Source organism: Oncorhynchus gorbuscha, unplaced genomic scaffold (genome assembly GCF_021184085.1).
Source record: "Oncorhynchus gorbuscha isolate QuinsamMale2020 ecotype Even-year unplaced genomic scaffold, OgorEven_v1.0 Un_scaffold_1055, whole genome shotgun sequence".
NCBI classification, from domain to species: Eukaryota; Metazoa; Chordata; class Actinopteri; order Salmoniformes; family Salmonidae; genus Oncorhynchus; species Oncorhynchus gorbuscha.
In genome coordinates, this window is record NW_025745955.1 from 200,157 (window position 1) to 213,590 (window position 13,434).

General features: G+C 50.5%; 1 pseudogene; it reads left to right on the forward strand.

The window, feature by feature from the left end:
- The first annotated feature begins 88 nt into the window (after positions 1-88).
- Positions 89-13,153, forward strand: LOC124021120 (annotated as a pseudogene).
- The last annotated feature ends 281 nt before the right edge of the window (positions 13,154-13,434 follow it).

The window sequence follows — 13,434 nt, forward strand, 5'->3', positions numbered from 1 at the left end:
GACATCACAGGTAGACTAGGCACAGGAAATGACATCACAGGTAGACTAGGCACAGGAAATGACATCACAGGTAGACTAGGCACAGGAAATGACATCACAGGTAGACTAGGCACAGGAGATGACATCACAGGTAGACTAGGCACAGGAGATGACATCACAGGTAGACTAGGCACAGGAGATGACATCACAGGTAGACTAGGCACAATGGACACATCACAGGTAGACTAGACACAGGAGATGACATCACAGGTAGACTAGACACAGGAGATGACATCACAGGTAGACTAGGCACAGGAGATGACATCACAGGTAGACTAGTCACAGGAGATGACATCACAGGTAGACTAGGCACAGGAGATGACATCACAGGTAGACTAGGCACAGGAGATGACATCACAGGTAGACTAGGCACAGGAGATGACATCACAGGTAGACTAGGCACAGGAGATGACATCACAGGTAGACTAGGCACAGGAGATGACATCACAGGTAGACTAGGCACAGGAAATGACATCACAGGTAGACTAGGCACAGGAAATGACATCACAGGAATAGATTAAAACACATTTTTTATTTAACAACGTCTGGACATTCATGATGATGTTTTTAAGAGGTTTACATTGACCCCTCCCTCTCCAGGTATCGACTGGGCTCCTAAGTCCGACCGTATCGTGACGTGTGGGGCGGATCGTAACGCCTACGTCTGGTCCCTGAAGGACGGCGTCTGGAAGCCCACGCTGGTCATCCTGAGGATCAACCGAGCTGCGACCTTCGTCAAGTGGTCTCCTCTGGAGAACAAGTTCGCTGTGGGCAGCGGAGCCAGACTCATATCAGTCTGTTACTTCGAGTCTGATAACGACTGGTGAGGACTAGACAGGACTGGCTCATATCAGTCTGATAACGACTGGTGAGGACTAGACAGGACTGGCTCATATCAGTCTGTTACTTCGAGTCTGATAATGACTGGTGAGGACTAGACAGGACTGACTCATATCAGTCTGATAACGACTGGTGAGGACTAGACAGGACTGACTCATATCAGTCTGATAACGACTGGTGAGGACTAGACAGGACTAACTCATATCAGTCTGATAACAACTGGTGAGGACTAGACAGGACTGACTCATATCAGTCTGGTAACGACTGGTGAGGACTAGACAGGACTAACTCATATCAGTCTGATAACGACTGGTGAGGACTAGACAGGACTGACTCATATCAGTCTGATAATGACTGGTGAGGACTAGACAGGACTGACTCATATCAGTCTGATAACGACTGGTGAGGACTAGACAGGACTGACTCATATCAGTCTGATAACAACTGGTGAGGACTAGACAGGACTGGCTCATATCAGTCTGGTACTTTGAGTCTGATAACGACTGGTGAGGACTAGACAGGACTGACTCATATCAGTCTGGTAACGACTGGTGAGGACTAGACAGGACTGGCTCATATCAGTCTGTTACTTCGAGTCTGATAACGACTGGTGAGGACTAGACAGGACTGGCTCATATCAGTCTGTTACTTCGAGTCTGATAACGACTGGTGAGGACTAGACAGGACTGACTCATATCAGTCTGTTACTTTGAGTCTGATAACGACTGGTGAGGACTAGACAGGACTGACTCATATCAGTCTGATAACGACTGGTGAGGACTAGACAGGACTGACTCATATCAGTCTGATAACGATCAGAGGGATCAGACAGACTGGACTCATATCAGTCTGATAACGACTGGTGAGGACTAGACAGGACTGACTCATATCAGTCTGATAACGACTGGTGAGGACTAGACAGGACTGACTCATATCAGTCTGATACTTCGAGTCTGATAATGACTGGTGAGGAGGGGTTGAGAGAGAGGGGGAGAAGCAGGCTAAATAGTTTTGTACTCTTTAAATGTGTATGTGTGTGTGTGTGTGTGTGTGTGTGTGTGTGTGTCAGGTGGGTGAGTAAGCACATCAAGAAGCCGATCCGTTCCACCGTCCTCAGTCTGGACTGGCATCCTAACAACGTGCTGCTGGCGGCTGGATCCTGTGACTTCAAATGCAGGTAGAGAGAGAGACCGTCACAGACCATGTTTCAGCCTCATCAGTAGAGAGAGACAGACCGTCACAGACCATGTTTCAGCCTCATCAGTAGAGAGAGACCGTCAGAGACCATGTTTCAGCCTCATCAGTAGAGAAAGAGACTGTCAGAGACCATGTTTCAGCCTCATCAGTAGAGAGACAGACCTCATCAGTAAGAGACTGTACCGTCACCATGTTTCAGCCTCATCAGTAGAGAGACAGACCATGTTTCAGCCTCATCAGTAGAGACCCAGAGCCATGTTTCAGCCTCATCAGTAGAGAGAGACCCATGTTTCAGCCTCAGACCATGTTTCAGCCTCATCAGTAGAGACCGTCCAGAGACCATGTTTCAGCCTCATCAGTAGAGAGAGGCCGTCACAGACCTGTTTCAGCCTCATCAGTAGAGAGAGGGACCGTCAGAGACCATGTTTCAGCCTCATCAGTAGAGACAGACCGTCACAGACCATGTTTCAGCCTCATCAGTAGAGAGACCGTCAGAGACCATGTTTCAGCCTCATCAGTAGAGAGAGACCGTCACAGACCATGTTTCAGCCTCATCAGTAGAGAGAGAGACCGTCACAGACCATGTTTCAGCCTCATCAGTAGAGAGAGAGACCGTCAGAGACCATGTTTCAGCCTCATCAGTAGAGACAGACCGTCAGAGACCATGTTTCAGCCTCATCAGTAGAGAGAGACCGTCACAGACCATGTTTCAGCCTCATCAGTAGAGACAGACCATGTTTCAGCCTCATCAGTAGAGAGAGAGACCGTCACAGACCATGTTTCAGCCTCATCAGTAGAGAGAGAGACCGTCAGAGACCATGTTTCAGCCTCATCAGTAGAGAGACCGTCAGAGACCATGTTTCAGCCTCATCAGTAAAGAGAGAGACCGTCAGAGACCATGTTTCAGCCTCATCAGTAGAGAGCGAGACAGACCAGCCTCATCAGTGGTCTTTATACATAAGATACCTGGGTCTCTCAGTAGGAGTGTTGAATCTAGGATCAGGGTCTATATTCACACAGCGTCTCTCGGTAGGGGATCAGTAGTTATTGATACGTACAGCCTCCTGATCAGTAGTTATTGATACGTACGGCCCCCTGATCAGTAGGTATTGATACGTACGGACCCCTGATCAGTAGGTATTGATACGTACGGACCCCTGATCAGTAGGTATTGATACGTACGGCCCCCTGATCAGTAGGTATTGATACGTACGGCCCCCTGATCAGTAGGTATTATTGATACGTACGGCCCCTGATCAGTAGGTATTACGTGCGTACGGACCCCTGATCAGTAGGTATTGATGCGTGCGGGCCCCCTGATCGGGACGTGGACCCTGATGATCAGTAGGTATTGATAAACTGATGATCGGCCCCTGATCAGTAGGTATTATTGATAAATACGGACCCCTGATCAGTAGGTATTGATGCGTACGGACCCTGATCAGTAGGTATTGATATGTACGGACCCCTGATCCCGGTAGGTATTGATAAATGCGGCCCCCTGATCAGTAGGTATTGATAAATGGACCCCTGATCAGTAGGTGACAGTCGTACGGACCCTGATCAGTAGGTATTGATACGTACGGCCCCCTGATCAGTGGTTATAATATATACCCCCCTCTCTCTCCCCAGGGTTTTCTCGGCCTACATCAGGAGGTGGAGGGGCCCGAGGGCCCCACCCCTGGGGGTCAAGATGCCATTTGGGGCAGTGCTGGCTGAGTTGGGGGTGCCGGGGGAGGATGGGTCCACTCTGTGTCCTTCTCCTCGTCTGGTAACAGACTGGCCTGGGTCTCCTGCGACTCCACTGTTACTGTGGTGGATGGTACCAAGGGATCACGTGAGTCTCTCTGGGGGTTACTGTCTCTCTGGGGTTACTGGTGGACGGTACAAGGGATCTCGTGAGTCTCTCTGGGGGGTACCAAGGGATCTCATGAGTCTCTCTGGGGGGAGTACCAAGGGATCCACGTGAGTCTCTCTGGGGGTACCAAGGGATCACGTGAGTCTCTCTGGGGGGGGTACCAAAGGGATCCACGTGAGTCTCTCTGGGGGGGGGTACCAAGGGATGTGAGCCTCTCTGCGGGGGGTACCAAGGGATCTCGTGAGTCTCTCTGGGGGAGTAAAGGGATCTACGTGAGTCTCTCTGGATGGTACCAAAGGGATCCCACGTGAGTCTCTCTCTGAAGTGCCAAGGGATCCCGTGAGTCTCTGGGGGGGGTACCAAGGGATCTACGTGAGTCTCTCTGGGGGGGGGTACCAAGGGATCTACGGGTCTCTCTGGGGTATCAAGGGATCTACGTGAGTCTCTCTGGGGTGGGTTCCAAGGGATCTCGTGAGTCTCTCTGGGGGGGGTACCAAGGATCACGTGAGTCTCTGGGGGGTACCAAGGGATCGTGAGTCTCTCTGGGGGTACCAAGGGATCTACGTGTCTCTCTGGGGGTATCAAGGGATCTACGTGTCTCTCTGGGGGGATCAAGGGATCACGTGAGTCTCTCTGGGGGTATCAAGGGATCTACGTGTCTCTCTGGGGGGTATCAAGGGATCTACGTGTCTCTCTGGGGGTATCAAGGGATCTACGTGTCTCTCTGGGGGGTATCAAGGGATCTACGTGTCTCTCTGGGGGGGTATCATGGGATCTACGTGAGTCTCTCTGGGGGTACCAAGGGATCCACGTGAGTCTCTCTGGGGGTACAAGGGATCACGTGAGTCTCTCTGGGGGTACCAAGGGATCCACGTGAGTCTCTCTGGGGGTGTTACTGTGGGTGGAACTCGGTCGTTCTGTTCAATGATCTGTGTGTGTGTGTGTGTGTGTGTGTGTTTCAGTCCGTCTCAGTTGAAGACAGAGTTCCTCCCTCTGCTCAGTGTTCTCTTCATCTCTGAGAACAGCGTGGTGGCAGCGGTAAGTCTCTCTGTCTGTCTCTCTGTCTCCCCGTGTCTCTGTCTCCCCGTGTCTCTGTCTCCCCGTGTCTCTCTGTCTCCCCGTGTCTCTCTGTCTCCCCGTGTCTCTCTGTCTCCCCGTGTCTCTCTGTCTCCCCGTGTCTCTCTGTCTCCCAGTGTCTCTCTGTCTCCCCGTGTCTCTCTGTCTCCCCGTGTCTCTCTGTCTCCCCGTGTCTCTGTCTCCCCGTGTCTCTGTCTCCCCGTGTCTCTGTCTCCCCGTGTCTCTGTCTCCCCGTGTCTCTGTCTCCCCGTGTCTCTGTCTCCCCGTGTCTCTGTCTCCCCGTGTCTCTGTCTCCCCGTGTCTCTGTCTCCCCGTGTCTCTGTCTCCCCGTGTCTCTGTCTCCCCGTGTCTCTCTCTGTCTCCCCGTGTCTCTCTCTGTCTCCCCGTGTCTGTCTCTGTCTCCCCGTGTCTGTCTCTGTCTCCCCGTGTCTCTCTCTGTCTCCCCGTGTCTGTCTGTCTCTCTCTGTCTCCCCGTGTCTGTCTGTCTCTCTCTGTCTCCCCGTGTCTGTCTGTCTCTCTCTGTCTCCCCGTGTCTGTGTCTCTCTCTGTCTCCCCGTGTCTGTCTGTCTCTCTCTGTCTCCCCCCGTGTCTGTCTGTCTCTCTGTCTCCCCGTGTCTGTCTGTCTCTCTCTGTCTCCCGTGTCTGTCTGTCTCTCTGTCTCCCCGTGCTGTCTGTCTCCCCCTGTCTGTCTGTGATGACGGAGGGTCCCTTGACGCGTCTCTGTCTCTGTCTGGGTCTCTGTCCCTCTCTGTCTGTCTCTCTCCGTCTGTCTCTCCTCAGGGTCTCTGTCTGTCTGTCTCCATGTCTGTTCTCTGTCTGTCTCTGTCTGGAGTCTGTCTGTCTCTCTCTCTCTGTCTGTCTCTCTCTCTGTCTGTCTCTCTCTCTCTGTCTGTCTCTCTCTCTCCGCTGCTGCCTCTCTCTCCGTCTGTCTCTCTCTCAAAGCCTCCATCTCCGTAGTCTCTCTCTCTCCGCTCTGTCTCTCTCTCTCCGTCTGTCTCTCTCTCTCGAAACTCTCTCTCTCCGTCTGTCTCTCTCTCTCCGTCTGTCTCTCTCTCTCCGTCTCTCCAGGGTCATGACTGTTGTCCCATGCTGTTCCGTTGTGATGACGGGGTCCCTGGTCTGTCTGTCTCTCTCCCGTCTGTCTCAGGGTCAACTGTTGTCCCATGCTGTCCGTTGTGATGACGGGGGGGTCCCTGAGTTTGTCTCCCAAGCTGGACACAAAGCCTCCATCACTAGAAACATCTCCGCTATGGAGCGTTTCAGAAACATGACACAGAGCGACCACAGAGGACACACAGCCCTGGACACACTGCACAGAACCCATCACGTAGGACACACACACACACACACACACACACACACACACACACACACACACACACACACACACACACACACACACACACACACACACACACACACACACACACACACACACACACACACACACACACAGCCCTGGAGACACTGCACCAGAACTCCATCACGTAGGACACACACACACACACACACACACACACACAGCCCTGGAGACACTGCACAGAACTCCATCACGTAGGACACACACACACAGCCCACACAGACACACAGAACACACACACACACACACACACACACACACACACACACACACACACACACACTGCACCTGTTCTATTGTCTCTAGTCATGGCCAAAAGTTTTGAGAATGACACAAATATTAATTTCCACAAAGTTTGCTGCTTCAGTGTCTTTAGATATTTTAGTCAGATGTTACTATGGAATAGTGAAGTATAATTACAAGCATTTCATAAGTGTCAAACACTTTTATTGACAATTACATGAAGTTGATGCAAAGAGTCAATATTTGCAGTGTTGACCCTTCTTTTTCAAGACCTCTGCAATCTGCCCTGGCATGCTGTCAATTAACTTCTGGGCCTCATCCTGACTGATGGCAGCCCATTCTTGCATAATCAATGCTTGGAGTTTGTCAGAATTTGTGGGATTTTGTTTGTCCACCCGCCTCTTGAGGATTGACCACAAGTTCTCGATGGGATTAAGGTCTGGGGAGATTCCTGGCCATGGACCCAAAATATCGATGTTTTGTTCCCCGAGCCACTTAGTTACCACTTTTGCCTTATGGCAAGTTGCTCCATCATGCTGGAAAAGGCATTGTTCGTCACCAAACTGTTCCTGGATAGTTGGGAGAAGTTGCTCTCGGAGGATGTGTTGGTACCATTCTTTATTCATGGCTGTGTTCTTAGGCAACATTGTGAGTGAGCCCACTCCCTTGGCTGAGAAGCAACCCCACACATGAATGGTCTCAGGATGCTTTACTGTTGGCATGACACAGTACTGATGGTAGCGCTCACCTGGTCTTCTCCAGACAAGCTTTTTACCGGATGCCCCAAACATTCGGAAAGGGGACAATGACTTTACCCCAGTCCTCAGCAGTCCAATCCCTGTACCCTTGGCAGAATCTCAGTCTGTCCCTGATGTTTTTCCTGGAGAGAAGTGGCTTATTTGCTGCCCTTCTTGACACCAGGCCATCCTCAAAAAGTCTTCCCCTCACTGTGCGTGCAGATGCACTCACACCTGGCTGCTGCCATTCCTGAGCAGCTCTGTACTGGTGGTGCACCGATCCCGCAGCTGAATCAACTTTAGGAGACGGTCCTGGCGCTCGCTGGACTTTCTTGGGCGCCCTGAAGCCTTCTTCACAACAATTGAACCACTCTCCTTGAAGTTCTTGATGATCCGATTAATATTTGATTTAGGTACAATCACACTGGCAGCAATATCCTGGCCTGTGAAACCCTTTTATTGCAAAGAAATTATGATGGCACGTGTTTCCTTGCAGGTAACCATGGTTGACAGAGGAAGAACAATGATTCCAAGCACCACCCTCCTTTTGAAGCTTCCAGTCTGTTATTCGAACTCAATCAGCATGACAGAGTGATCTCCAGCCTTGTCCTCGTCAACACTCACAACTGTGTTAACGAGAGAATCACTGACATGATGTCAGCTGGTCCTTTTGTGGCAGGGCTGCAATGCAGTGGAAATGTTTTTGGGGGGGATTCAGTTAATTTGCATGGCGATTAGGGACTTTGCAATTAATCTGATCACTCTTCATAACATTCTGGAGTATATGCAAATTGCCATCATACAAACTGAGGCAGCAGACTTTGAAAATGAATATTTGTGTCATTCTCAACTTTTGGCCACGACTGTAGTGTTTATCTCTGAGGAGACCAGAGGGACTGTCTGACCCTGTTATATTGTCTCTCCAGTCAGGTCTCTATCTATGAGGGAGACCAGTCTGACCCTGTTATATTGTCTCTCCAGTCAGGTCTCTATCTATGAGGGGACCAGTCTGACCCTGTTATATTGTCTCTCCAGTCAGGTCTCTATCTATGAGGGAGACCAGAGGGACTGTCTGACCCTGTTATATTGTCTCTCCAGTCAGGTCTCTATCTATGAGGGAGACCAGAGGGACTGTCTGACCCTGTTATATTGTCTCTCCAGTCAGGTCTCTATCTATGAGGGAGAGACCAGAGGGTCTCTACTATGAGGGAGACCAGTCTGACCCTGTTATATTGTCTCTCCAGTCAGGTCTCTATCTATGAGGGAGACCAGTCTGACCTGTTATATTGTCTCTCCAGTCAGGTCTCTATCTATGAGGGAGACCAGAGGGACTCTGACCCTGTTATATTGTCTCTCCAGTCAGGTCTCTATCTATGAGGGAGACCAGTCTGACCCTGTTATATTGTCTCTCCAGTCAGGTCTCTATCTATGAGGGAGACCAGTCTGACCCTGTTATATTGTCTCTCCAGTCAGGTCTCTATCTATGAGGGAGACCAGAGGGACTGTCTGACCCTGTTATATTGTCTCTCAGTCAGGTCTCTATCTATGAGGGAGACCAGTCTGACCATATTGTCTGACCTATCTATGAGGGAGACCAGTGTTTATATTGTCTCTCCAGTCAGGTCTCTATCTATGAGGGAGACCAGAGGGACTGACCCTGTTATATTGTCTCTCCAGTCAGGTCTCTATCTATGAGGGAGACCAGTCTGACCCTGTTATATTGTCTCTCCAGTCAGGTCTCTATCTATGAGGGAGACCAGAGGGACTCTGACCCTGTTATATTGTCTCTCCAGTCTGGTCTCTATCTAGTTGGTAGAGAGGCGCTTGTAACGCCAGGGTAGTGGGTTCGACCCGGGACCACCCATACGTAGAATGTATGCACACATGACTGTAAGTCTTTGACCTGCTGTTTATTATATATTATTATTATTATATTATTATAGGTCTCTATCTATGAGGGAGACCAGTCTGACCTGTTATATTGTCTCTCCAGTCAGGTCTCTATCTATGAGGAGACCAGAGGGACTGTCTGACCCTGTTATATTGTCTCTCCAGTCAGGTCTCTATCTATGAGGGAGACCAGAGTTATATTGTCTCTCCAGTCAGGTCTCTATCTATGAGGGAGACTGACCCTGTTATATTGTCTCTCCAGTCAGGTCTCTATCTATGAGGGAGACCAGTCTGACCCTGTTATATTGTCTCTCCAGTCAGGTCTCTATCTATGAGGGAGACCAGAGGGACTGTCTGACCCTGTTATATTGTCTCTCCAGTCAGGTCTCTATCTATGAGGGAGACCAGTCTGACCCTGTTATATTGTCTCTCCAGTCAGGTCTCTATCTATGAGGGAGACCAGTCTGACCCTGTTATATTGTCTCTCCAGTCAGGTCTCTATCTATGAGGGAGACCAGTCTGACTGTCGTAAGTTCTGCACCACGGGCATCGATGGAGCCATGACCATCTGGGACTTCAAGGTAACAGACACACAGAGACACACAGACAGAGACACACAGACAGAGACACACAGACAGAGACACACAGACAGAGACACACAGACAGAGACGCACAGACAGAGACGCACAGACAGAGACGCACAGACAGAGACGCACAGACAGACAGAGACACAGACAGAGACACAGACAGACAGAGAGACACAGACAGAGACACACAGACAGAGACACACAGACAGAGACACACAGACAGAGACACACAGACAGAGACACACAGACAGAGACACACAGACAGAGACACACAGACAGAGACACAGAGACAGAGACACAGAGACAGAGACACACACAGAGACACACAGACAGAGACACAGAGACAGAGACACACAGACACACAGACACACAGACACACAGACACACAGAGACACACAGAGACACACGACAGAGACGCACAGACAGAGACGCACAGACAGAGACGCACAGACAGAGACGCACAGACAGAGACGCACAGACAGAGACGCACAGACAGAGACGCACAGACAGAGACGCACAGACAGAGACGCACAGACAGAGACGCACAGACAGAGACACATTCCTGGTCGGTATGGACAGAGGACAACATGGCCCTCAGCTGAAGACCAGACTTAGTCAGTAGACTGTTATGGACAGAGGACAACGTGGCCCTCAGCTGAAGACCAGACTTAGTCAGTAGACTGTTATGGACAGAGGACAACGTGGCCCTCAGCTGAAGACCAGACTTAGTCAGTTATGGACAGAGGACAACGTGGCCCTCAGCTGAAGACCAGACTTAGTCAGTGGACTGTTATGGACAGAGGACAACATGGGGGCTGAAGACCAGACTTAGTCAGTAGACTGTTATGGACAGAGGACAACGTGGCCCTCAGCTGAAGACCAGACTGTCAGTAGACTGTTATGGACAGAGGACAACGTGGCCCTCAGCTGAAGACCAGACTTAGTCAGTGGACTGTTATGGACAGAGGACAACATGGGGGCTGAAGACCAGACTTAGTCAGTAGACTGTTATGGACAGAGGACAACGTGGCCCTCAGCTGAAGACCAGACCAGACTTTATGGACAGAGGACAACGTCAGTGAAGACCAGACTTAGTTATGGACAGAGGACAACGTGGCCCTCAGCTGAAGACCAGACTTAGTCAGTAGACTGTTATGGACAGAGGACAACATGGCCCTCAGCTGAAGACCAGACTTAGTCAGTAGACTGTTATGGACAGAGGACAACATGGGGGGCTGAAGACCAGACTTAGTCAGTGGACTGTTATGGACAGAGGACAACATGGCCCTCAGCTGAAGACCAGACTTAGTCAGTGGACTGTTATGGACAGAGGACAACATGGCCCTCAGCTGAAGACCAGACTTAGTCAGTAGACTGTTATGGACAGAGGACAACATGGCCCTCAGCTGAAGACCAGACTTAGTCAGTAGACTGTTATGGACAGAGGACAACGTGGCCCCCAGCTGAAGACCAGACTTAGTCAGTAGACTGTTATGGACAGAGGACAACGTGGCCCTCAGCTGAAGACCAGACTTAGTCAGTGGACTGTTATGGACAGAGGACAACGTGGCCCTCAGCTGAAGACCAGACTTAGTCAGTATGGACAGAGGACAACATGGCCCTCAGCTGAAGACCAGACTTAGTCAGTAGACTGTTATGGACAGAGGACAACGTGGCCCTCAGCTGAAGACCAGACTTAGTCAGTAGACTGTTATGGACAGAGGACAACGTGGCCCTCAGCTGAAGACCAGACTTAGTCAGTAGACTGTTATGGACAGAGGACAACATGGCCCTCAGCTGAAGACCAGACTTAGTCACTAGACTGTTATGGACAGAGGACAACATGGCCCTCAGCTGAAGACCAGACTTAGTCAGTAGACTGTTATGGACAGAGGACAACGTGGCCCTCAGCTGAAGACCAGACTTAGTCAGTAGACTGTTATGGACAGAGGACAACATGGCCCTCAGCTGAAGACCAGACTTAGTCAGTAGACTGTTATGGACAGAGGACAACATGGCCCTCAGCTGAAGACCAGACTTAGTCAGTAGACTGTTATGGACAGAGGACAACATGGCCCTCAGCTGAAGACCAGACTTAGTCACTAGACTGTTATGGACAGAGGACAACATGGCCCTCAGCTGAAGACCAGACTTAGTCAGTGGACTGTTATGGACAGAGGACAACATGGCCCTCAGCTGAAGACCAGACTTAGTCAGTAGACTGTTATGGACAGAGGACAACATGGCCCTCAGCTGAAGACCAGACTTAGTCAGTGGACTGTTATGGACAGAGGACAACATGGGGGCTGAAGACCAGACTTAGTCAGTAGACTGTTATGGACAGAGGACAACATGGGGGCTGAAGACCAGACTTAGTCAGTAGACTGTTATAGACAGAGGACAACATGGCCCTCAGCTGAAGACCAGACTTAGTCAGTAGGGGGCTGAAGACCAGACTGTTATGGACAGAGGACAACATGGCCCTCAGCTGAAGACCAGACTTAGTCAGTAGACTGTTATGGACAGAGGACAACATGGGGGCTGAAGACCAGACTTAGTCAGTGGACTGTTATGGACAGAGGACAACGTGGCCCTCAGCTGAAGACCAGACTTAGTCAGTAGACTGTTATGGACAGAGGACAACATGGCCCTCAGCTGAAGACCAGACTTAGTCAGTGGACTGTTATGGACAGAGGACAACATGGGGGCTGAAGACCAGACTTAGTCAGTAGACTGTTATGGACAGAGGACAACATGGGGGGCTGAAGACCAGACTTAGTCAGTAGACTGTTATGGACAGAGGACAACATGGCCCCCAGCTGAAGACCAGACTTAGTCAGTAGACTGTTATGGACAGAGGACAACGTGGCCCTCAGCTGAAGACCAGACTTAGTCAGTAGACTGTTATGGACAGAGGACAACATGGGGGGCTGAAGACCAGACTTAGTCAGTAGACTGTTATGGACAGAGGACAACATGGGGGCTGAAGACCAGACTTAGTCAGTGGACTGTTATGGACAGAGGACAACATGGGGGCTGAAGACCAGACTTAGTCAGTAGACTGTTATGGACAGAGGACAACATGGGGGCTGAAGACCAGACTTAGTCAGTAGACTGTTATGGACAGAGGACAACATGGGGGCTGAAGACCAGACTTAGTCAGTAGACTGTTATGGACAGAGGACAACATGGGGGGCTGAAGACCAGACTTAGTCAGTAGACTGTTATGGACAGAGGACTCTGTTATTGACCAATGTGTTGTTGTCTCCTCAGAGTCTGGAGGCGTCCATCCAGGGGCTGAGGATCATGTGAAGGACCAGCTAAACAACCCCCATCCCGTTTCCCTGACAACCCCCCATCCCGTTTCCCTGACAACCCCCCTCCAAGCGGCCAGTAACAGTCTGACCACGCTAAGAAGTATCTGATTAAAAAAGCACTGACGACACACACACACACACACACACACCGACACACACACACACACAATGACACACACACACACCGACACACACACACCCTCTCTGAGCTGACATTACCGCTGATTGTTTGTTTATGTAAACGAAGGGTCATAGGTCAACTTGACGACCCTGGGATGTTTATGTAAAC